This window comes from Onychostruthus taczanowskii, unplaced genomic scaffold (assembly GCF_017590055.1).
Source record: "Onychostruthus taczanowskii isolate IOZ18803 unplaced genomic scaffold, ASM1759005v1 scaffold94, whole genome shotgun sequence".
NCBI classification, from domain to species: Eukaryota; Metazoa; Chordata; class Aves; order Passeriformes; family Passeridae; genus Onychostruthus; species Onychostruthus taczanowskii.
Window position 1 is genome coordinate 863,737 of NW_024507435.1, and position 27,599 is coordinate 891,335.

Below are 27,599 nucleotides of genomic sequence, written 5' to 3' on the forward strand. Positions count from 1 at the left end.
TTGTAAGAGCTTTATCATTCAATTATTAATGTGCAGCAGAAGATGAAATAATTGCTAAAACCGCAAGTTTTAGTTACTTGCAATTGTATAACACAAAATTCATAGAAGCATAACAAGTTTATCTTGAAAAAGACCTTTAAGATCACCAAGCCCAACCATTAACCCAGTACTGTCCAACATTAAACCACATACCTCAGTGCCACATCCACACATCTTTAAAATACCTTCAGGGATGGTCACTCAACTACTTCCCTGGGCAGCCTGTTCCAATGCTTGACAACCCTGCTGGTGAAGAGATTTTTCCTAAAATCTAAACCTTTCCTGGTACAACTTGTGGCCATTCCCTCTTGTCCTGTCACCTGCCACTAGGCAGAAGAGCCTGACCCCCACATGGCTACACCCTCCTTTCAGGCAATTGTAGAGAACCATAAGGTCCCCCTGAGCCTCCTTTTTTCCAGACTAAAAATCTCCAGCTCCCTCAGCTGCTCCTCATAGGACTTGTGCTCCAGACCTTTCCCCATCTCCACTGTCCTTCTCTGGAAACACTCCAGCACCTCAATGCCCTTCTTCAAGTGAAAGACCCAAAAGAGGATTTGAGATGTGGTCTCACCAGTGCCAAAGTACAGGGAAAGGATCACTTCCCTCGTCCTGCTGGCCACACTATCGCTGATGCAGGCTAGGGCCATTGGCCTTCTTATCCACCTTGGCACTGCTGGCTCAGGTTCAGTAACTTCCAACTAGCATCTCCAGGTCCTTTTCTGCTGGTCAGCTTTCCAGCCACTCTTTCCCAGCCTGTGGCAATGCGTGGGGCTCTTGTGACCCAGGTGCAGCACAAAGAACTTGGCCTTGTTGAATATCATCCTCTTGGCCTTTTTTCATTGGTCCAGTCTGTCCAGATCCGTCTGTTTCCCTAGTTTGTGAATCCACCCTGTGCACGTAGAGCGGCCCACTATGGATCACATTGGTACTGGAGTCATTCATCTCAGCCACTCAGTTGTCTAACACAAAAAGAGGTCCCTGTGATTTCAGTGGGTTTGGAGAGGAGTAAATTACAGCTCAGTAATTATGCCCCTAGCAAGGGATTCAGGTTTCCTGAAAGACTCACTCTGCAACCATAACCACATCACATAAACAAAACTTACATTTTACTACATTACTACAGACACAAAATTTACATTTGTCAAAAAATCCCCAACAGAAACCAAATCTGGTACTTAAGCACAAACAAGTTTTCCCTTGGAAAAGCAGCTGAACACTTTAGAGGCTGCAGGCTTTTGCGCTGTAGCCACCAAAGTAAATCACATCATTTTGTGTGTGCCCACAGGCCAATCTAGCCCAGATTGCAATCTTGCAATCCATCTCTTCCCCATGCCTGATATTTTGCAAATTAGTCTCATGCCATGTCTTTATGTACATGCCATGTGTTTATGTACAAACATAAATTTAATTTGTACTTCTTGCTTTTGTCAAGGAGGTAAAACTAACTGCTCTGCCATTGTTAGAGCTAAAAAATAAGTCAGGAGTTCATGTTCACAGAAACAATTTGAGAAATTCAGTAAAAAAAATTGATTCAATCATAAAATCCCAGCTTTATCAATACATAGGTCTTTGCCTCACCCACAAGAAAATGTCTAAATGTGAAAAAAACCCAAACACATCTATCCTCAGACTTTCTTTCCAGCTTAAGCAGCTTCTTGTTTCTTCCATCTCTAGATGTAGAATATACTCACTCTTCACTATACAAAAAATCTCAGTGTCTGAATTGCCATATCTTTTTGTGAATAGGTTATCCTAAGTCTTTAACCACTTTGGATGTTGCTCCCTGAAACACTCCAGCATGCCCACAAACTACATCCATACGTATTACAAATACCTTCAATTTCATGCTACAAAACGTTTCAGTAACTGGAAACAGCAAAGCTCTCCCAGCTTTTCTAGAATCTTTGAGTAGAAAAAAATTACACACCAAAACAACAATGTTGTCATGAGTTCCTGTGATGCCCAAAAGAAAGAAGAAAATGTTGTGCAACTGCAGGGAGCTCTCCCCAGACAGTGTGCACACAACCCAGTCCATGCCACCTGGCTCTGGTTTTTATTGAGGAGCTTGGCCACAATCTCAGTGATCTTTCCTGTTCTCCTCACCTTCAATCCTTGCTCTCTCCCCCCTCTTCTAGGGGATGTGGCATTCTTTGTAGGAGCGATTCCTGTTAGAGAACAGCAGCTCTTTCTACAGCACAGGAAACTGCTCAGCTGAACCAATCCAGGACCTAGAAATTTAATGTATCTTAGCATTTAGTCAATATATTGTAAGGAGTATTCATTAAATCCTTGAAGGATTACAGTCAGATTGGTAAAATAAAGATTTAGGATCCTGTTACCAATCCCTCAGCCTGCTACTTCATACAAATAATACTTCCTGGGATTTCTTATTAAATGCATTCTATTTAAAATCCTTTCTTAAAGTCTGGAAAACCAATTTTAGAAAAAAAAATTCAATTTAAACTAGGTTACAATTTACTTGCTAGATTAATCTTGCAAACTTTTAATGGGTATATTAATTAGACATCATTAATATCTCCAATATCAGACATGAATTTCTGTTTTCTCTTAAACCAAATATGATTAACTTCACTTGTCCTCAAGGGTATAATTTTGCAAAAATTAGCAAGCACAAGCGTATCAGCTATTATAGTATTAAAAGTGTCATTTTGTTTATGATTTCTTGTGCAGGTCTAGACCAGCCTAAAAAGCACCTGGAATCCCATACATTTTATACCAATATCCTTGTGGGATTGAAGACAGAAATTGAGTGGGAAATGGTTTAAAATACCACATTTTCAGCCACAATTCATATATTCTAAGGTAAGTTATCTGAAAGAGAATTTTGTCTCCTCAAACGGACCCTCCTTAAATACAACGGTGTGCCTTCAAATACTGCAAAAGTCCTACTGATGATGCTGAAATCTCCTCTAAAAAGGTGTATGAAGAACACAGTCCTTTTTATGCAGAGAGCAATTTTTAAAAATGCCATTAGATGTTTCTTTTCCTTCCTAAGATTTTAGCCATTTAATTAGCCCTTATACTTAAAATACTATCAAGAGCCTGGGAAACAGAAGACTACACTGTTCCAGCCTTTTTGGCTTTGCTGCTTCATTGAATCTCTCTTGCTACTACTGCAGCAGCTGGCAGACCACGTGTGTGTGGTGTCCAGCAGGAAAGCCCTCGAGCAAAACCAGCATTTCTCTCAGGTATCCAGCAGCTACCCCGCTGCACTTAGCTCCGCAATACCCATCTCTCATTCTCTCCAGATACTACCAAATAGCCTCAGCACCCCTGTGCTGATATTTTTGTTGCCAGCTAGTAGAGGTTCTCCATGATCTAGCTCAAGTTCTGTACACTTTTTCCAAAGACTTCCATTACAAGCACAGTGTAATCACAGACCCTGGCTGTTTGGGGGTTTTTTGTCGCAGCATTAGACATTCTGTACCCAGTTCTTCTTTCACTTGTCCTTGTAGAGTCACGTTATTTTTGAGGAAGTACTTTATAGAAAGTAGGTCAGCAAACTAAGCATTCCTAGTGCATGAGGCTATTATGGAGGTTGGTACTCATTCAAAGGATGGTAAGTGACCTGTTGCTTTTCCTGCCAGCGCATTCCCCGTAATACAGAGGATGCCATCTCTTTCACACACAGAGATTATTCTGTTCATGACACTGCATTACACCCCATGTAATCAGAATTAGGGCTAAATATTCAGGCCCATCTGAGAGAGTAGCCACAACCCCATGCATCTTCTCAATTGTTTACACTCCTGTCTGCTCCTTCCATATGACCTAGTAGTCCCCAGTGCTCAATCAAATAAAGGTGAACACAACAAAGCGTTCACTACTCTCCATCTGCACAGGACAGATAATGAATCAAACTTCTGTCACACAACCACTCCCAATGGGAGAAGTCACAGAGTGATCAATTGGTGCTTCATCAAATGGACCTCTTGTCCTCCCCACTCCAACTCTTCTGATTGTTTTCCATTAAATATCTGAGACAAAGAACTGTTGACCTCAACTTTTAAACTTCAACTTTCAGCATCGATCAACAGTAAATAATGGATAGGTCTTTGACAATATATTTCCATGCTATATCAATTTTTCTTTAGCTCGTGTATCAAGTCACAAGGATGCAACTCTGTCCCCAGAGACCGCAGAGGTCTTTGAAGTTCCTTTAAACTGAGAGCAATCCAGAACTTTATAGACATAAATAATCTTCTGATTGGTAGGGACATCAGACAGTTGCCAGACAACGTCTGGGACCATTTATATAATTTTAGGCAAGCCACTGCACAGCTCTCAAGCTTTCAGAGAATTAATTAATTCAGGATAAAATCGTCAGTTTACAGCTGAGAAAGAAAACACTCTATTTTTTGAGTGTGTTATGATTTCCCAGGATACTAGGAAATCAGTGGGCAAGAAACTAAAGCTAATTTTGGATGAGGCAACATGCAAAGCAAATGCCTATATAAAATAAGTTAGTGAATAACTAGTGCAACTATTTAAATATTTAGGCCTGGGAATCAACTGTGATAAGAATAGGGAGAAAAAGATATCTACATTTTTCTATGTTAAAACTTTTCCTGCTGTGGGTATTTATTGTATTGCAGTTTCATCTAGTGACATCCAGCTGTTTCCTCATTTTAAAAAGAAATAACACTTCAAAATCAAGTCCCTTCCCTGATGAGCTCAGTAACACAAGAGAGTAGGGGATACTTCCTTGCCTTTTCTCCCACTGCAGAGCTTCATGTTTTTAGAAACATGAAAGTTGCTAAAAGTTCTCATTTTCTAGGCAACAAAAAACCAGCCTCTTTGGCAGCTTTCCTTCCTTGTATGAACCTTATTTTCTGCAGGCTATGTCCATCCAGACAGAAATCCCTAATTTCTTATGTTAATACTGAACCTCTACAAGCAGACAACAAGGAGCTTTTTTTGTATCGGTTAAATTTTGGGGAAACACAGCCTCATTTCAAGCACCAGGGTCTCGGGCTTGCTTATATTAATTTATACAGTGGAGGAACTTGGCCTAGTAATTCTAGTGTTGGCTTATCATTGCTGAACTATAGATGGATATATTCTGTTTGGCTGGGAGCCCAGGTGGCTTTCTTTTCAATTCTTAATCCCACTTAAACAACATGTTCTTAATAGGAACAAGTGGTGGTTTCCACATAGTAACTAAAGAAACTAAATTAAGCACAGCTACCACCAATTACCTTCTCTCCAGCGTGGCTCACCAGAAAGCTGGGGGCTAAAGGCTATCTGGCAGTTCTGTTTCTGCTGCTGCAACTCCTGCTTTTTCCAGTGAGTTTTTCAGCTCTCTCCCTCAGACAGTCTGTAAAAAAGCTGTATTCTGCATCACCCTTCTGGGTGCAATGGGCTTAGGTTGGCCTCAACTGACCAAATGTACCCAAAACCATTTACAATTCTTGAACATCTTGGTGCTTTCCAGATGTCTTTTGCAAAACTCAGTTTTCCTCTGCACAGAGTCATAGAATTGTGGAATCACAAAATGGTTTGGGTTAGACGAGACCTTAAAGATCACCTAATTCAAATCCTCCCCACCTGTAGCAGGGACACATTCCACTAGACCAGGTTGCTTAAAGTCCCATTGCACAGGTCCTTACATTGCTTATATACTTCGTGGGTAGAGTCTTGTACTTCTTTTTATGGCTACCAAGAGTCCTGTGGTCATGCTAACTTTATCCCCACACATATACCCATTCTGTCTGCTGTGCTTTCACTAAAAACTATCCCAATTCTGGTGCAACTAAAAATGTTTTATACTGGGAAAAAAATCAATTCATACATTAGACAAAGCAGGGAAATAACACAAAAGAAGGGCAGTGCATAAGTATATATATCAAAAAGGCTGAACAATATTTGATGAAAGAAGACAAACAAATACCTATTAAAAAAGAACTACTTGTCACAAATATACTTCATTTTGGCTTGTTCTTTCACTAATACAATATATAAATACATAATGGCATTGCTGAGCAATAAAAACCCCAAACTTCTCTTATCCATATACTTTGTAGGCCATAAAATGGGGGCCCAGGTTTCCCAATCTATTTTAAGACTTCCTAAGGTATTTCAGACATGAAGAAATAGAACACATGTATCAGAAACTTTTATTCTTTGCAATACAGCTTATAGCCACATTGTTACCATACTCTGACTTGCTTAGAACTAAAAATTTGTTTGTACACTTGAACAACTTGGTGAGTCTTGATCACACCTGCACTGATGAATTTTTGTGACTGCATTTAGCAAGTATCCCAGCTATGACTCAGGAGACCCTGATTTGAGATATTAATCTTCAGAAAGAATAACCCATCTTTAAGCTCATGAATAAGCTCTACTTCCATGGGTAATGGGTTGTGTAAATACACATCCCTGAGTAGTTTCTTTAGTCAGTGCCTTGTTTTCTTTAGGGAGGGATACTGAACCATTCCCATGGACCCAGTTGGTTTCTTCTTTTCTCACAGCTGTAAATGGGGAGGACATCCAGATCTTCCAGACAGGCACTGCTGGTGTCACCTGGGACAGACTGCATGGACACAAGAGAGCATATGGAAGGTTCACCTCACCGGAGAACTGCAATAGCATTGATGTAGGGGTACAGCCCAAACTTTTTCTCTGTCTCCTCATTAAACAAATTGTCAGAAGCTGATCACCAAACCATAGATATGCTGTTAAACTCTAAGTGCTTTTAACATGGACTCTCCTTCCAGTTCCAATGCAGTAGCCACTCTTTCCTTCTTTTTTGCAGTAGTTATTATCTATTGAACATTTTAAATTGTTTTCAATAATGCAGTTACTTATCTATTTGCCTGCAAAACAACAACAACAAAAACCAAACCAAAAAAACACCAAACAAAGAAAGTTAGCTCTAAAGGTCATGTTAAAGTTGGGAAAGAATAGAAAGGGACTGAGACTTTGACCAGAATGTGGGAGAATATGTGTATATGAAGGCTGCAAATATTTCAGTGGAGTGGATTTTATTTTGCAGTCTATCTGGTTTCACTTACATGATAATTGAAGGGAAATGGTCATAGAAAATAGAGCACTTTCCCATGCTGTGTCTAAAGCTTTTTTGATGATTAAATGTCATCATATCTCAAGAATACCAAAAATACTGGTGAAAGTCATCTTAATTTTTATAAACAAATATCCATGAGAACTGGTTGTAGCTGGACATAATTTTGGATTACGGCAGGTCTGTCACTAGAGTAAGTTTTATTGTGATGTACCCAGGAGAGTTTGCATTAGGTTCTACAAGAAAAAAAAAATAAAAAAAACCCTAAAATATTTTCAATTCTTTTACTAAAAGATTTTTAATGTTTCTTTGGCTAAAACCACCCCTCTGTGTGTAAGACTAGCCACATCACTTGTTATTGTCACAAGTGAAAATATCTCTAGGGTCATAAACTTATCTCCTGAGAACAAGAACCAATCTCTGCTCTCACTCCAACAGCTGTACCTTTCTTTTATAAGTGAAAACAAAATTGGCTCTTAATAGGAAAAAAGGCAAGGCAAAAAAAAATCTGAGAAAAGCAAGCAGATAAGGACAGCATAAAAGGGAAAAATGGGCCACAGAAAAACTTGTCTCACTTGTTCTCCAGTGTACGATACCTAATCAGGAAGTTTTTCCCATTCCTACTGACTTAACTGTGGTTGAATTAAGAACCCATCCCCATATATTGAAATACTTAATTCCACTCCCATATAATGTACTAGCCCGTTGTCAGGTGTATATATCAATGCACATATCTATACCCCATTTAAATATCTAGTCCTAACCAAAGTAGACAGTTCTAATTGCTCAATTTCCATGTATTTTACTGTGACATTTCAATGTTCCTTTTAACTTGGTTTCGGACAATTCTGTTGCCTCAGTTTACTTGAAAATTTGGACAATTTTTTGAAAGAGCAAATAGTCAATAACATAATAAAAAACACACTTTTACACTACCATTGAGCATAACAAAGGAGCAGCCAGTTAAGCAGTTAGAAGATTGCTATTTTCTTATTGCATTTCATTAATTTAAGGATTTAATAATGATTCTTCACAGAAGATTTCCTTCTGTTAGCACATGAATTCAGACACTCTTTTATAAATTTCCACTGTGCTTGGATTTCAGAGGTCTCTATTCCCACCAAAGAATTCTCACAAGATTCATATTATCTCATTTTCCCTTTTTTTTTTGGCCTTGCACTTTGACCCTGGCATTCTCAAAAGGACACTTTGTTTTTTACATTAGGCTTCTACCACAGACTGGTTTTCTAAACAATAAAATAGAGTAACTTGCAGTCCATACTTGTCCAGAGTTCGAGAGACAGGCTCCACAAGCCAAATATATACAGTGGGAAAGTATAATTTAAAATGTTCCAGACTAAACATTTTAAAATCAGACAAAATAAATATTTCAAAGCACTAACCTGAAAACTATTGCTGGAGCTTGATGTTGTTACTGCTGTAGCTCCTTGTTAAAATGTCATTAATTTTTAATGCTTTCAGACATCCTACAGACAGCACAAGCAGTATATACTGGCTCACAAATTATATGCTGTCCTTCAGCATAACCTACAATATCCAGTGCTGTACCTTTGAAATTAGGAGGGTCTGTAGTTAAGAGAAAGCCTGCCTCTGCTAGGATCAGTTGTTTACTTTGCTATGTGTGCTATTTTGAGCAAGAACTTCTAGCTATTTCAAATTAGAATGTCAGGCTCAGGATAGTAGTAAAAATAAGAATTATTACTATTATCATTCTGTGCCCTTTGTCACTCACAGCTCTAACCCATCAAAACCAGGGTACAAGAAGTTAGCTGAAGTAAGAACTTACAGCAGGACAGATTCACCCTCTACAACAGATTGCTGCTTCTTCCAGGTATTTGATTTCCCAAACCTCTAGGCTTCTACCTTCTTGGGCAGGTTCTCACAAAGCTCAGAAAGAAATGTAAATATTATCAAAATATGTATGGCATCTGCTGTATTCATCAGACTTTCTCTTCAGACGTTTGAGTTTTTTGGTTGTTGCTTTTGGGGTTTCTGGTAGATTTTTTTTGTTTTGCTTTTTGTTTGTTTTGTATTTTGGTGGGGGTTTTTTGGGGTGTTTTGTTTTTGTTTGTTTGTTTGTTTTGTTTTTGTTTTGTTTGTTTTGGTTTTTTGAGGGATGGAAGAATGCTAGCTGTAGGGTTAAACTCAGTAATGTATTCAACTTTACAGGCCACTTAATAATTTATCATCCCTTAACCTTCAGCATGAAGATATGACTATGTCCTATGCAGAAATATTTATTGTATTAAACAGGAGAGCATTTAAAGACTTTTTAGGGCCTCTACCCCAGGAAAATCACCTGCCTAAGCAGTAAAACCAGTAGTGTAGATAAGGAAATATCAAAACTGAATGTGTTATTTTAACTAGAAAAAATGAAATTTCGTTTTTTAAAAGAAAAATAACAGGGTCTTGCTGCTCAGGAGTCCAAGAAAAAATAAATATCTGATAAAAATATCTTGCAATTACACTACTGTAGATTTCAGTTTCAAATGGTTTCATGTTCCAGCAGGAAGTGTGTCAAGGTCTCTGTGTCACATGAAAGTAAACTGAGATGTCACACAAGCTATTTCTAGAGCCTTCAGAAGGATCTGAAGGAGTCAAACTTCTCTGACCAATGGGACCACCTTGGTCTGGCACTTTGCTTCCTAAATTGCTTTATTCAGCTTGTATTGGGAGAAAAAAAATGTTCTGAAACAAGCAAATCATTAGAATGTACAATGCTTTTGTCAGTGAGGAACAGGTATTGCACACTACTACTGGTATAATTGTCCCTGCAGCGGCGGCTGACCTTAAACAAAACACAATACAACAGTCCCTTCCAAAATTCAAGACTGAGCAAAGTACTCAGTCAATAAGGAATGAAATCTTGGATTCTCTTCTAGCTTTACTTAGAGACTGTGTTAGTAGAGAGTTTATGTACAAAAGTACCACTTACCCTTTAAAAGATGAATCTGATAATCCCACTCAGGTAAATTTCCAATAGTTGAAACAAATTTTCACCTAGGATCTACTACCATGGTTGATATATATCTAGGAAGGAAAAAAGGAGCAAGAGTTGGCTCTGAGTTAAGAGTCGAGGCAGAAGAGCAAGTGGCAAACATGAGGACACTGCATGCTGAAGCTAGTAACGTTTTATAAATTTCAGTTAAGTGTTGAACACCAAACATCCAGTACAATTTTCAGCAGTAAGCCCAAGAAGCTATGATACAGAGGGAGACAAAAACTGTCCAACATTATGAGACAAGTTAGTTATTTTATAGTATTTAATTAGACATTAATAGGGACCAGGTCATAAAGCAAAAAGAGTGACACAAATGATGGAATTATCTATAAGCCAATAGGAATTACCAGATGGTTTTGGAATTGACATCCAAAACCAACCTGCAACTTCACCACTTGGACAAGACACTTTGTAACTCATTGCCAGGTCCAAGTGAATGTTGCACAATTTGTGCAGGTCTGTGTGTGTATGTACTTTACTATTTGCATAGTACAAAAGCTATTAATTAATATGACAACATTAATTAATAGTTAATATATATAACATAGTTGTTGAGAACCACTAGAGAAAACGTTTACACTACCCTCATATTCCCTGTTTTCTGAATCAAGATTGGCATTAACAGGTGACATAAATTTCCAGGCTCTGTAACAAAGCAGGTAGTTATGTTACCATGCATAGAAGGGAAGACCTTAAGAGCGATAAATGAAGTCTTTTTCAGAAGCAAGGCACAACCTGACTCATGACTCCTCTTAGAGTAGCTAGTTGCTAGTGTCTTCTTCTAGAACAAGTCCCTGTGTGGACACTCCTTCTGGAGTAAGAATATTGTCACAGAGGGTTACTACAAGTCACACTCTCACCCCTGGGGAAAAAAAAAATCCTAATACTACTTTGCAGCATTTATTTCACAGCAGCTATTTTGTAGATTCCCACGGTAGTGGTTTGACCCTGGCTGGATGCTAGGTGCCCACAGAAACTGTTCTGTCACTCCCCTCCTCAGCTGGAGAGACAGGAGAGAGTATAATGAATGGATCATGAGTTGAGATACGAATGGGGAGACATCACTTACCAGTTACCATCATGGGCAAAACAGACTCAGTTTGAGGAAATTAATTTAGTTTATAACCAAAATCAGAGTAAAACAATGAGAAGTAAAGCAAATCATTACAACCTTTCACCATCTCTCCCTCCTTTTTAAGCTTAACTTAATTCCTGATTCTCTATGTCCTGCCTCCAAGTGGTGCAGGGAGATGGGGAATAGGGTTTAGGGTTTGTTCATCCCAGGCGTTTCTGCCTCTATTTCCTCCTCAGAGAGAGAAGTCCTTCTACTGGCCTAGTGTGGGGATCCTCCCCTGGGAGAGGGTGCTCCATGAACTGCTCCAAAGTGAGTCCTTCCCACATGAACTGCTCTAATGTTTCCACAGGGGACAGTAACGGAGGAACAGGCTGCTCTATTGTGGGTCCCCCACAAGGTCACAAGTCCTACCAGGAAACCTGCTCTAGCATATGATACTCTCTCCATGGGCTGCAGGAGGTTCTCTGCTCCCCCATGGGCCTCAGTGGGCTGCGAGGACACGGGGGCCTCACCAGGGGCTGCAGGGGAATCTCTGCTCTGGTGCCAGCAGACCCTCCTCCCCCTCCTTCTGCACAGACCTGCAAATCTGCAGAGCTGTTCCTTTCACATGTTCTCATTCTTCTCTTCTCTGGTTGAAATTACTTCTGCACAGTAATTCTTTCCCCTTCTAAAATATGTTATCACAGAAGTGCTGCTACCATCACTGATAGGTTTGGGCTTGGTCAGCAGCGGGTCTGTCTTGGATACAGCTGTCATTGGCTCTGTCAGACAAGGGGAAAGCTTCTGGAAGATTCTCACAGAAGCCACACCTGTAGCCTTCTAGCTACCCAAACCTTGTCACTCAAACTCAATACACCCATGTATGGCCACGTTCTTGCATCAGTGATCACAGGTTAATGAGACACAGCATGATGTTGAATGCTTATAAGAATAAGGTCTATGGTTGCACCCAAATAAAAAATCATGTGTCATTAAACTTTGGTTTTGTGAACCAATAAAAATATTATGATAAAATGAATCCATTGTTGGATCATTATAATTCTCATTATCATTAAAGGATACTTCAGTGGATACCCACACTTACCTCTTTTAACCTACTAATACGTCTTCGTGTAACAAATGTATACGTTCTCTTCCTTTCCCCATTAGAAAGTTTCTGACAAGACCAAGTACTCTTGGTATGAACAGCATACGTCTTTCTCAAATGCAAAAGGTGTAATTTCAATTACATATTGTAAATAACTGACAAGAAGAAATATGCTACATGGACTTGTCCATGGTGTTATGAGAAAAATACAAATGTGGCTTTCCACTGTGCTGCCAAAATCAAATTTGCCATACACACACCAAGTCAGCTGCTGATGGACTTGAAACACATCCAGCATTGCAATGGAAAGTCTTAGACTTGAATCACCAAATCCTGAAAAGCAAAGGTGTACAACAATTTCTACTAAGCAAAATGCCACCTCCTCTACCACTTAATCCAACACCACACACCTGGTCTGGTGAAGAATTTGATAATTGTTCTATATAAATCAAGGACAATAGAAAATATATGCATGCCATGGAACCAGTCAACACCAAGTCACTTCCAGCCACATTAAATCCAGAGCCTGAACTCCCTGAGGAGTTGCTGCAGGGACACTGGTGCTGATTAGACATGACAGAGGAAGAAAATAGACACATTTGAGAACACGGCGTGGTGCTCCCATACTCATGCTGGTCAGCCTGTAAAGCTGCTGTGCAATACTAAAATATACGGTGGTCCAGATCTGCAGTATATGAAAGATCTTAACCTCTTGCTCAGTGAAATGTGATGTAGCCACTACAAGGCAAATTAAACTGCCTGCACTGTAAAGGACTTAGGTGGAGGGGTTTTAACTCGGGAGTAGACAATACTTAATTTAAACATTTCAACTACCAAGGCAAAGAGTGGAAACAGGACATACATTCAAAAGGTAATACATTTCCACTTCTCATATGAATAAAATCACAGAGGATCAGCCATTTGTGGAGTATTAGCTCCCTTTTCTACCTTTCTAAAATATTTACAGTGTCATAGTGCTAATCCATACTTTTTACATTCACTCTCCAAAAGGTCTGGATTTTCAGCCTGAGACTTTTTCTTCTTTTTCCCTATGAAAACTGCATATTAAGAATAAATTTAACAATTATTTTTTTCAATGGCAAATTATTTATAATGTTTTAAAAATAAAGGGTGATCCTCTAGGTAAATGTTTAGGTTCTGTGAGATGCAGAGACATACCTGAAGGATTAATATGACCATATCATTCCAGTTGAGGTAGTAAAATTCCATTTTCTTTAAGAAGGGGTTGTGTGTCAGTTTTCCACATTCTTCTAATGAATATTTCATATGGGTTTTAATGCAATGCAAGAGCAGAGCTTAAAGTAGGTAGGTGTAATGGATACAGGATAGCACATTACTGATAAAAAGCCAAGTAGATGTGGCCAAAGGGAAGAAACAGTGCCCCTGTGGAATTTAAACAGCTCCAGGAAAATTAACAGTTCAGCAAGCTTTACAAGTACTATGAAATTCTCTCCTGAGCAGTTACTCTTAAAATATGTTTTCATGTTCTCCATCAGCCATTTTACTTTGTTGACTGAATTAGATGTTTTGCAGTCTTGAATAAAATAGAAAAGAAAACCTAACATTCCTTGTCCATGGTTTCACTGCATTCATTAAGAATTCCAGATCATGCCATCAAAAAAGAACATGAAGACCACTCAGTTCTATATAGCATGAAATTATTACAGATTTTCAATTAAGAGGCTAAAGATACTTCACAAATTTTTCATAGCTGGTTGTCCTTTGTCACCACAGCTGCCTAGACGTGCATTTATTGATCAGAGTATTGAGGCTGAAAAAACAGGGACTAAAAAACAACATTGCATGCAACGCACTTGGTATTCCAAGACTTAAGATGTCAGTTTGATGTGCAGGACATTTCATTTTTATGTTGTCTCTGAAGTATGGCTAGTTTCCCTCTAATTGCTAAGAATAAACTATGTTGCAATTTCAGTGAAAGTCCTCAGACTTCTATCAACTACAAAGGTGTTTGAAGTTTTCCAGAATCTACCTGACATTTTACCCTTCTATTTTGATTAAATTTAATCTGATTAAAAAAATAATAAAAGAAAATGCTGTTTCACCTTATACTTTTAAGACTTCTCAAAAATCTTACTCATGATAAACATGAGATTGCACCAAGAAACAGAAGGTCAACTCAACATCCAAACTATACCTCATGGAGACGGAGTAGACTGTTTTCCTAATCCATTTGCTACAGCTCACTGTCTAGAAGACTGTAAGGGATGAATAGTAGGGTTCCTTCCACAAAGCACATGGAATTGACCTCAGCTGCTCTCCTATGAATAATGGGAGCTCCTGCAGTGAGGTGATAGCAAATCTAGTAATATAGCACTTTGTAGCTCCCACTCCTGAGCAAGGCAGGGAAGGAAGAAAATAATTCAGCCCCCAAGACATTTGCTGGGCTAATATTTTTTTCTCTTCTTTTTCACAGACCCAGCATAGTTATAGCAATGAACTATTTATTCTGGTGCAGCTAGCAGTCTCTTAAACATAAAACTGAAGTCATCAGCAGTATTTAGAGAATTAGGAAAAAAAAAATGAGGAAGTGAAACAAACAGTTGCCTTCAATAAATTGTCAACCTAAATGATTCATTATGCACAGCTTCTATAAAGACCATTGCTGTTATGACATTGATTGCATTCCTAAATACACAGGTATAGTTAAGAGGTGATGGATATAGTCAGAATATTGTCCTCCATCATTTCCACTCCCTTTTTGCATTATTCTTCACTTTTTAACTCTGACAGGAATTATTTAAGTGCAGACTCCTGTTATAATCAAATTATCATATTCTGCTGTGGAGATTTTGTAGGGCGTTGCAAGAATGTTAGTTTGACTAGGATAAGTGTGTTTTTTCCTTCAAGCACTGTCCTCTGAGCACATTTTCCTGCACAGCACCGGTACAGACAACAGTCTGTGAGGTAGAAAATAATGAAAGAATGTATTACTTCAGGAGAGAGTGTCTCTGGTGTCCTTTTTATCCAGAATGTTAAAAATGAAGACCAGATTTTCAGTTTTAGCCAATATTCAAACAGAAAATGAGAAGGCTGTAGCAGGGCCACAGAGTATATAATAATATTTCTTCATCCTCATTTCTCATTCCTCTGTATACTCAAAAGCAGCTCTGTCTTGCTTTGGCTAAAGGGGAAAATACAAGCCTGAACTTAAAATTGAGGTTCACACACACATCAGTATGAGAATAACTGCATTCTAGTTATAACTGAGCTCAGCTAAATTGATTCCACAGGCAAATTTTCCTAATAATTCAACAGATTGATCAAGTACTGTAGCCTGTGTCTAAAATCTCACGGCTTTCCGTGTGCTAAATGCCGAAATGTTTGATGTTCTTCCTTGGAAAAAAAAGATTCCTGCACAAAAGTAACTCACTAATTGGAGGAACCAAAGCCACTAGAACACCAGGATCACAGAAGCTTTGGATCTCTTAGAAAATGCTTTGTAATTTTTCTTATCTAGCCCTGAGACGCTCAGCTTTGTTCTTAATGCCCTTGCAGTCTTTGAAATCTATCATTCATATTTGGGGGTGAAAATTAGGTTTTCAGGTGCTAGTGGTATGACAAATTTTTATCCAAAATTATTGAACCTTGTCAGGTACCAAGAAACTCCAGTTTCTCAGAAAATTTATTGGTCTTATGTTCAGGTGACAGCCACAAACATCACCACTAATTTTCTGGCTACTCAAACACACAATAGTCAACTTCTCATAGTCAGCACTTAATAGTTGGCTCTGGTGTTCCCCAAAACTACAACCACATGTTTTATGCATAGGGGAAAAAAGTCAAACAATTGTGCTACATAAGAAATAATGAACTGTTAAATATTTTTTAAATCACTTTTTATTCACTTGCCCATTGTTCCCCAATGATCCAAAACATCATTAAGCACCTACTCCTATCATCAGGCCAACTTATCATCAGTTTCAAGAGCTATTCTGCTCACACGTCTCTTTGCCTTATAATAAAAGCATAATGAAATGCTTAAAAGGACACAAATACAGCTAAAAATACAACTTGTATACTCAAAATAAATAACAAGGATGGCATGTTCCATAATGAATCTACATAATTTTTTTGTTGAGGAAAAAAATTAGGAAAATTGTCTCCTATTTTTTTTTAATTTTAATTGCTTCACAGCATAAAAACAAACCAAATAATAAAACACAAAAAAATATTGTCTCTTTATTTGAAAGCTTAATGTTAACATTTTTTCATTTTGATATTATTATAGATTATCTAAAGAAATATTGAATCATCTAGGCAAGCAAGAAAATAATTTCTTCAGAAAAGTTTCTGAGAACTATTACAAAATGATAGCAGTATGTTCATTATAATATATTCAGAAACAAAACAAAAAAAACCCCAACCAAACAATGGGAGAAGATATATTTGAATATGCTATTATGCTTTGGCTTTAGCATTCAACATCAAGGATAAACAAGAACAAAATTTCCATATATAGATATATACTGTAAGCTAAAAAAACTGTGGTACATAACATCCTTGAGTTGGTTAATAAGAGCAGCATGAGAAATCTGCACATGGTGAAAAATAATGATTGACAAATACTGAGCACCAAAAGGACTGCATATAAAGGGGAAAAAAGCAGAACTTGTTGACAAGTGAAGAGCAGTGAGAGATGAGCTGAACATATTTTTTTTTAATGAGGTGTTAAGTAGATCAGCTCTAGAGGCTGGATAATGACCGTGGTGCTGAGATGGTCAGGGGTGTGAAAAAAGCCAAATAACATGACATTTGGGAAACTCAGAAGAGCACTGAAACATGAGATAGCTTCTGAGAAAAAAGGTGAAGTACTTCTGCCACTCAGAGTACTTCTAGTGGTGCTAGGGTTGCAAGGACTTGGCATCTCATTAAGGCAACATATCTTTTAAAAAGAAGAAACAATTTTAAAGAGAAAAAGTTCTACTTTATAGAAACTCCCTCACTCCTAGAGAAAACTTATGAAAGTGTAGCTTTTCCTTCCTACATTACCATTCCACTCTATGTCCATAACTATGGTGTCCCTCTGGAAAACTGGGGCACCACCAAGGTGGGTCTACCACCAAAGCAGTACCACATTAGAGCACCACGTCAATGCAGCAGGTCAAGAAGAGCAAAAATAATAAGCAGGACTTGCTTCACCGAGTATCATAATTGAAAGAAAAAAAAGAAGAAAATAAGAAAATCAACTCTGTGGGAACATTTTCATGAGAAAAACAGCAAGCAGCAGAATTTTTAGGGTGTACCAAAAAAAAAAAAAAAAAAAGAAAAAGAAAATGTCTAAAATAGGTAGCAGTTGTTTGAAGGAACATGACAGTAAGAAAGGCAGAGGAAGTTTGTGGTGGGTGTTCAGGGATGGCAAGGAACAGGATATGTTTATGTACAGACATGCTAAATATAAACTCCAAGGTGCAGCAGAGATGAAAGACATCTCATCAACAGTATCTGTAGAAGGTCAGGATGTAGAATAAAAGAGGGAGAAAAGACATAGGCCCCTATTCACACGGAAGACAGCAAAAAGAGATTTTATACCATTTCCCCATGGTTTTGCTGGGCAAATATGCAAAAATACTTAAAAGCTACCCTTACAAACTGAAGTTTATTTGTGCCAGAATAACTTAAGCTGAAGAACTGGTGATCCTGATCCATGATGAAAAAGTGTTACAAAATATAACTTGTATTTTATGGAATAAATGTGCTATTAAATTCAGTGCAACAGTAGCTGACTCTACCTGCTTGTAAGAAGAGATGAATAGAAGTAATAAGGTTTCAGACTTGTCATTTTTTTCCTGAGATGAAAATCAGGATGGCTCCAAATTCTGGGAACATCACCAAACACCACCACAAAATTTTAAGAAAGGGCTGATAAACACATAAGGTAAAATTTTCATTTAAGTAGAGTTTGAGGTACTGCTGGCATGACAACCCACATCACACCAAACTTAAGACTGAATAAGAAGTTTCAATTTAAAATTTTCAAGTTTCATGGCCTGTGAGTTATATCACATGAAGGATAACATTATAGGAAAAGGCGTACATAAGCTGTTACACAACAGCTTGGCACAGAAATCCATGCTGTGTCATTAAACTGCTGAAGAGGGCTAGGACCATATGGTTTCATCCTTTGCTTTCTATCACAGGTGATCAGCTGATCGTCAGAACTCTACATTCTATTCATTACCTGGTGCAGTAAGGGTTTAATTCATCAAACTGCTGGATTTTTAATTCAGCAGACCATCCATTTCTGACTACAGCTCTTTTCAAGTCAGATTCCTGAGTGTTATTTTTCAGTTAAGAATCCAATGGTCCTTGTTTCAAGTGATTGTGGCAGTGAAATCCGTACAGAAAGCTCAAACACAGACAGTCTGCCCTTAACTGCTTGTTTGTCTTGAGCATCACAGCCCCATTTAATCAATTGGTATTGATTTAAAATGCAAGATAATCTCAAAGGAGAGAAGTAGGGTAGATGGGCAGGTATAGATCAGGGTGGGAATGACAGCATAGTTCAGATCTAATTTTACAGATGTTCTGTGCAGAAAGAAAGCACAGAGAGCTGGGGAATTAGCAAGATGAGCAGACCAATTTTGGGTTTTTTTTCTGCTACTACACCCCTCTTGGCAATTACAAACTATTAAAGTCTACAAAAGGAGACTTTCCTGCTCTATGTCCTGGCACAGGTTTTTCCATATCACCTGGAGCTCCAGACCAGCAATGCTTACTCTGGCTCAGGTGGCATGTAAAAAAATCAACAAAGTGAGAAAACAGGAAGAGCAGAGGAAGAAGAGGGAGATGCTAAGGAAAATAAAGAAAAAGAAACAACAAAACAAACCCAACAACAAAGAAACAACAGAAGTTTTCAATTTCCATTTCAAATAAAAATACTGAATGTTTTCCCAGGAAGCATGTTTTTATGGTCCACCTGAAAAATATGTGTTTTATTTTATTATTATGCCATACAATCACCAGAACATTTTGTGGCCAGAGGAGATTGCAGCATGAATGAAATAGATAATGAGGTGCAGTAGTTTAGCAATAGTCAAGAGTTTTAGTGGTATTTTTTAACTGCTCTTAATCAAGACACAAAGACCAGCAGATGGGCCACCTGTGATGAAAGGCAAGTAGAAAAACTGAGCTTGCCATTGTTCTTAAAACTGTTATGCACATATCTGACAGCAACTAAGATCAAAGCAGAGTACAGAGAGGATCACAAAGCAACAGCCACTGAAGCAGGAAAAGATGTGAAAAGAGCTACAAGCTAACTAGCACAGGGACATGAAATTGGTATTGACCAAAGCTGTGAAACAGTAGAACCCAGCAGTATCAAAGACATTGTTTATTTCAGAACTACAGAAGAAACAGAAACATGAAGGTGTGGTATGAAAGAAAGAGATGTAATAAAGATGTAACACTGAGACCATCTTGCACAATTAAAGTTACAAACACCTACCGGGGGAGATAAGACACTTTTTATGTTTTCACTTGCTTAAAAAATTATTCATTACAAGGAAACAGATTTTGATACAATAAAAGCAGTCCTGCCAGTATATACAGGGAGCAGAAGTAGAACTGGAATATTCTTTTCTATCAGTTATGATATTAAATGCCAGAAAGTGTTAAAAACAGTTATTAGAAACAGTTATTAAATATTAGAAACAGGCATCCTTGACCAGTCTTGTTTTTCCCATTCCAGACTGCTGTCATCCTAGTGATCCAGATACAGTGACTGAATTATTATTTCTATGCCAGTGATACTCACCTCAGTCCAGACAACCCTATGGAGAGTCAGTAATATCAAAAAACTTCTTTTGAATATTCCTCAATACTAATCCCTGCATCAGTAAGTCAGGTAAGCCCAAAGGGCTCTCTCCATACCACCAAAACCAGGCCTAGACAAATCACTGTGGACATGACACCTCCATGGCTCTCTGGAAGGGAAGTCTTAAGGGTTTCTCCTATTTTCTAAACAAACAAAGTCCAGCTAGAACAATCACAATTTTCATTTTCTAAATTTTTTTTTCTAGACCAAGTGCACATAGTAACATGTCAATGAAAAAAAAATCATCAAAGAGAGAAGAGGCCTTTCTTGTGAGAATAAAATAGCTCAAGCTTTCATAGATAAATTGGAGGTGTGGCAATTGAAGAAAAAAATATAAGAATAACATTCTACTCCTCTCTCTTAATTTATTTTCTTCAAACAATAAATTATCCAGCCTTCTTTTACCTCACCTCTTGCTTTACAAGAAATGTAAAGAAACTTCTAGCAACTCTTTACTAATGTAAAAGCCACAGCGTCGCTCACCTCTCCAAACACGTCAGAAACAGCATCAGCTGCCTGCCCTGCCTTCTCTGCAGCTGAAACAGCAAAGAGGTGGCAGCAGAAGAGTGAAGAAGATGGATGGGAAATGGCTCTCTGCTGAAGTCTGTAGTGCCATGTCAGGAAAAAGAAAAAAACCCAAAAAAAAGCAGTGAATGTCGAGGTCAAGGTTCTTCCCCGTGACCTGGCCTTCCTAGGGGAAAATCTGTAGTAGGTAGCTGTGTACACGTGTGGCTATTAGAAAAAGGTACTGTAAATTGTTTCCTTTCTGTCAGATTAATTGCCATGTGCTGTATTAACGAGCAACTTAATCAGACAGAGCATAAAAATAAATGTGTGTTCAGAATCTCAAATTATTCTCAAGTCCTGCTCAGCCTGCTGTGAGGCTACAGTTTCAATCACAAGATGTATTTCTCTTCAGTGGATAAATTTGCCAGACATTCCGTGGAAAAAAAAAATTCCATTAAAGCACATAGTCAATCTGCTGAGAACCTGGCCTCTGTTGACGTTGGCTTCAGTGAATTAAGGGACATTGATCCCAACCTCACCAGTATTTTTAAGACTCTGGTTTTACAGTGGATTTGAGGAAGCATTAGCTAGTAAGTCTGAAGTAGAAAAAAAAATAGAAATTTATGTTCTTGCAGTGAAAAAGAGGTGCAAAATGAAAATAATATGGCTTTTTAGAAGATGTTTACACCTAAGTTCTTCCTTCTGCATCATGACCAGGAAAGAAAAGAAAAGAAAAGAAGAAAAAGGCAAAAAAACCCAGGAACCAAGCAACCAAAAATCTTGAGGCTCCTGTCCTGAATGTGAAATATGCAATAACATTTCTCCTTCCTAACATTCTCATATTGAGCATGAAATGGTTCCTTCACATTAAAAGAATGTATAAGTATACTCAACAAGAGTACTGAAAACTATTACCAAATTATTTTCTCACATGTCAAACAGTGAATTCCAAACTATATTTAGAGAGCTGGATACAGCTTCATCTGATTTTTTTTTTCATACTTTCAATACCATCAGAACAGAATTGTGTCAAAACATCTTCCAACTTTCCTATCAAAAGTGGACAATATATCTTGAAAGCTGCCTGCAAAGGGGATTAATATTTCAATGATAAAACAATATAACTGCTTAAAAAACATAGGAGTGACATAAAAGTGTCACTGTTTAACTATTTTATTCTTTTTAACTTCATTAAATGACCTTACATATTTTGCCGCAGAAATATGGGAATTTGGTTATTATTATCATCCATTCTACTGATACCTTTAAAAACTCATACATGTTACAGATTACTGAGTAAGGATGGACCACTCATTAAACAGAAAAATCCTGTCTTGGAAAAATGTGGATCAACAACGATAGAGTCTCAGCTGAAGGAATTGATCTTTTAATGAGATGGTGTGTGCATAGCCCTTTGCTGCTTTGGAGAGTAGGGTCTCATGCACCTGGAACTCCCTACATGGTAATGGGATTCTCATTGTCAAGGGAGTTGAAAAAATTCTACATACTAGAAATGTTGCTACATTATTAAGAAGAAAAATACTTCACAGAATGTGGAAAGATACTCTCCAAAACCAGAGGTTAGACAGGTCACTGCTACTGTTATTTCTACTGAGAACAATGCTTTTGTATTCAGGAGTGATGTGAAAGTTGATGTAAAAGACACTATATATTGCTTACTCTTTCAGAGCTATTAGTGTGAAAAACTGAAGACTGATAAATTCTCTTATCTTCCCCCTATAGAACACTGGAGTGAAAGTGGGGGTTTGAACGGGGGTTTGTAAAGGCTTGAGCCTACAGGATAGATACCAAAGCAGAGAAGTTACTGGAAAGCTGTACTGCAGGAGGGCTGATGGGACACTGAAAAGAGAGGACACTACAAAAGAAGGCAGGTAGAAGAGGTAGAATTGCAGGTGAAAAAAATTTGCAGATGGAAAGAAACAAGCTTTTGTGTGTAGACTGGGAAGAGGCTGGAGGGCAGCACTTCAGAAAGGGACCTGGGCTCCTGGTCCATGTCAAGGTGAATCTGAGCCAGCAGTGCCCTGGCAGCCAGCAGGGCCACCCGTGTCCTGGGGGGCATCAGGCACAACATGGCCAGCCAGGCAAGGGAGGGGATTGTCCTGCTCTGCTCTGGGCTGGGGCAGCCTCACCTCCAGTGCTGGGCACAGTTTTGGATGCCACAATGTAAGAAAGACATGGAACTGCTAGAAAATGTCCAAAGGAGGGCCATGAGGATGGAGAACCTTGAGGGGAAGCCGTGTGAGGAGCAGCTGAGGTCACTTGGTCTGTTCAGCCTGGAGGAGACTGAGAGGAGACCTCAGTGCACTCTGTAACATCCTCATAAGGAGAGAGGGAGGGTCAAGGCACCAGTCTGTTCCCTGCGGTGACCAGTGACAGGACTTGAGGGAATGGCACTAAACTGAGTCGGTGAGATTTAGGTTGGATATTAGGAAAAAGTTTTCACCCAGGGAAGTGCTCACAGCACCAAGCCTGCCTGAGTTGGAGAACCACTTGAACAACGCTGTCAGGCACATGCAGTGACTAGGGTGTCCTGTACAGGGCCAGGAGTTAAACTTGATGAACCAGGTGCATTCATTACATCTCATCATATTCTGTGGCTAACACCAATGCAATGAAAAGAGGATTAACATGTAGATGGCAGGCAAACATGACTAATTTAAAATATTAAGTTTTCTTTGCAAAATATTAGCTGTCAGGTGACAACTAATTATGGATACCTATATGAAACCTTAATCATGTTGGCTTCACTTTTATGATGCTTTTATAAAAATTATGCTGGAAATGAAGGCTATGGCAAATTTGTACAAGACCTTAAATATGACAAAACATTCAAAACTGGTGTAAAGAGAAGGCAAAGAGAGAAGAAATTGATGGAAGAAGCAAGATAATTTATTCCACTGTCTTTGATCAATGAGGAGCAAGAAGCAATAAGTTACAGTTCTTTAGAAATGAAACACTGCTCCCAAATTGGATATTTATTCTAAAGCCTAGTTTTTATCAAATTCTTAACTGTATCAGTATTTCTGCTGAATCTGTAAGTGTGAAAATTTGCATGGAACATCCAGAAAGAAAAAAAAAAAAGTGTACTTTTATGCTTTCCTCATTTATATGCAGAACCAAATATCTCAAAATATGTTTTGCGTCTGTTCTTTCTTCCTGCTTGGTCCAAAATATGAAATAAACTCAAATGAATTTATTTAATGCTAAGTTTGATGTCAGAGAATGCCATTCTCAGGATGTGGCAGTTCATCTTTTATCAGAAGAGGCTTCCCTATTTCTGAAGGATGTCTCTAAACACAAAACAGAAGATAAAAACTAGGAATAAAACAACAGGAAGGATACATGCACAACCAGTAGTAGAGAGAAGAGATTTCAAATGCAATGTAGTGCCAATCACCATCACAGCTTTAAAATCAGGTTAAGCTGCCACGTCTCCCATTCTGCCAATACTTCTCATAAAAAAAGTTCCAATATTTTCTATTTTATTTGGACATACAGTAGAAACATGGATTCCAAACAAATGAGGAAAGCACTGCCTGCCTTCCAAGACACAAATGAAAACCTGGGCACTTTAATGCTGGCATGTATTTTTCTCACACCTGAAAGCTAATTGAAAAATCCACTTTTACATCACAGCTGACCCACCTCTGCTCAAGGAGCTTTAAGTGATAAGAAGCCAATCAGGAAAGACACATTGGTTGGCATTCTTTTAAGTTCCAAGCTGAAATTCTGACATGGGAATGAATATGCTAAATGTATTAGCAAAATATGAACAAGTATTAGAACAGAACACTCTTTTAAAAATTAGCTTTAATTTTAAATTAACTACATTTGTGTTAATGACACACACACAGAATGATGACTGCAGTTAATAATTCAACAATGAAACTATTTTGAAGGGCAGATATGCTGTGCATCAAGGTCAATGCAGTTAAATAACTAGACAGTTCATAAATCCCAGATAATAAACATCAAATGAAAGCAACTTAGTGACTATGCTGGAGAATATACCACTGTCCGTTGCTGCTTCATTCTCAGCAATTTAATGTGTTTGGATAGTGTGGAATTTTCTTGTAACAGAACCAAAACTAAGTTTTGAATTAATTCAGTGACATAATTTAGAAACACTTAATGCTTCTGTATTTCCAGCTTTTTGTTCAAGGTATAGCCACATTAGTTGGATCAATTGAACACTCCCCTTTCAATGAACAATTTCATTTCTCTTTCTTCTCCTGTGTCACCCAAAATCAAGGACATGAAATTAATGTTATATTTACCAAGAAAATACTTCTAAATGAATTTCACTGCATAGACAGAGGACAGAAACAGAAGTTGGGAATAGGCATATTGACAGGCCATGATCTTATCTAATATGCAGGACTGAAAACACAGACTTAACGCTTTTCAATTACAAGCTAGTCAGTGAAATGACAACTGTATTCCTTTTATTTAGTATGATCTGTTAGACTGTTCACTTTAGCCAATGCTGAACAGTTTTAGAAAAAGCCCAATGGTATTACCAGTCTCAGCATTGTGTATCTCATCCTAATTTAGAACAAATAATCAATTGCAAACTTATAAATGATCCTGTGAGTTTTTAGAGAGTTGTTTGAAATCAATTCAGTATTACCATACAAACAATATGAGAAGCTATTTATCCTTCCTAACATTTGACTATTCTGCTTCTAGATGTAGCTCTAAAACAGGAAGACTGGGGAAAAAAACAAACAGAACAAAACAAAACAAAGCCAAACAAAACAAAAAAAAAAATTTATCACTGTTGTCGTGGTTTAACATAGTTTGGTTTTGTTTGGAACCAAAACCGCTACACTGTATATGTTATATATGTGAACTCTTACTAGATATATATATATATATATATATATAAATAACTTTTAAGCTTGCTTTGAGCTTTCATTCTCTTTCTGCAAAGCTGATTAAGCTACCCTTACAAACCAAGCCCTTATGTAAAATTCACCTTGAATTCAGTTGGGGTTTAGCACAAAGAGAAAAATTAAAAACATGGGCCTGAATGGAGGGGGCAAACATTTGATGTAATGTACATTATACATATATTTATACATAAAAAATTTTGTGACACTTTTTTGGACTACCACAGAGGTTTACAGGAATGGTTATTAGGCCAAAAAGAAAGTAGGGCATTTCATAAGCATTTTCATCCTATCAACTTCATGCAATTTTGCACTTCCCCCTATTGATGGTGAGGCTATGAAGACATAGTACAGGTTGGACAAAGCAAACTTTCAGCATTCACACTCTGTTAATTAATTCATCACCTAAAAGCTAAATATTGATTTTTTAATGGCTCTACAAATCTGTTTAAGCTACTATGATGTAATTAAGAGGATGTGTGTTTACTGTAAATTATCTAACAAATACAAGGACTGTGCACTCAGCAATAACGAAAATTTTTGCTCAAACAATAGGCAAATTTACTGTTGGAAACTGGTTTTCCACTAATTTTATAAACTACCATGATTATTGTCAAGGTGGATTTTTTAAATCTCCTACAACAGTAAAAACAGAAAGACAATGATACTTCTTGCTTTGAAATGGACAAGACATCTTGTGCCAATTCACTGGTAGGGAGTCAGCTACTTAACATAAGTGCCCACAGGGATGGTGAAATAGAAATCTCAAGCCAAGCCTTACAGGAAAATTAGTGTACTATAGTGCATTAATTCCTTATAAAATATTCTATTCAAAATGCTAGCAAAATTAAGAGCAAAGACTTAATTCCCACAGATGGTACCTGATTATCCACTAAAATCGACTATAAAGTCAAAGTAACACATGAAGCTGTTATTGACTTCTTCCATTAGAAGCATGGAGACCTATGGTTAAATGCATAATGATGTGAAGCATATGTCTCCTATGAGTGTGAGCAAATCTGCAGTCAAGTGAACCACTGACATGCAGACTATATAAACAATACTAGAGGTGCAACCTAATAAACAGGAGACACAGCTTGTTGCAAACACAAGTGGATTTCTTACCTTATGTTTACTCTGTAAAAATGAAATACACTTAGTATATCATTATCACTGCCAGGAAAAAAAAAAAAAAAAAAAAAAAAAAAAAAAAAAAAAAACAACAAATGGTATATTAGTGGGAAAAGGAAGGGAGTTTAATCACAGACACTGGAACAAGAAATTCAAGAATTAGTGCTTTGTAAAATGGGCAAAAATTATTCTAGGTAAATCTCTTATTGATACAATAAAAACATTTCCAGTGTGGAAAGGTGCACAGGAGCTTGATATCTGACCAACAACCTCTACCACATTTTCAACATGAGAAGATATCCTGAAGATATCTTTGCCTGCAAATTCCTAGCTTTTCAATTATTGTTGGAAAAAAAAAATAATTCTAACCATCTATGCCTCTATGGTTGAAATGTGGCATACATATTTTATTGCACAGTAACCTCCAGAGGGAGGACTTCAACACTTCTGCTGAGAATAGTTACTAGTATTACTCAGTTTTCAAATGACATCCTACTGATAATGGGAGAAGGGAGGATATTTGAAGGCATTCATCATGCAGAGATAAAAAGACATCAGAATAATCTATATCTTTTGATAAAGCTAATTAGGAGTGGAGCTTAGATTTTTTTAAAAATAAAAAATGCACCACAATTTTATTCTTAGTAGCAAAAATGAAGAGATTTCTAAATATTTAATAGCAAAAGCATGAGCATATTTTTTAAATGTCACACTTTGGTTGAAGGAAGGACTTTCCCAATGGTACACTGATTTATTTTATTTTTGCTTTGCTTTGCAACTGTACTGAAATTTTGTGTAACCAACCCTTTTCACCAAGGCAATGTTCCATTCTTACTGGTGGAGGCAAAAGAGGAAATGATTTTTACATCTGTGGGGTACGGGTGAGACAGACATCTCAGTCCTCAGTCCTTTCTCCTTAAGTGTT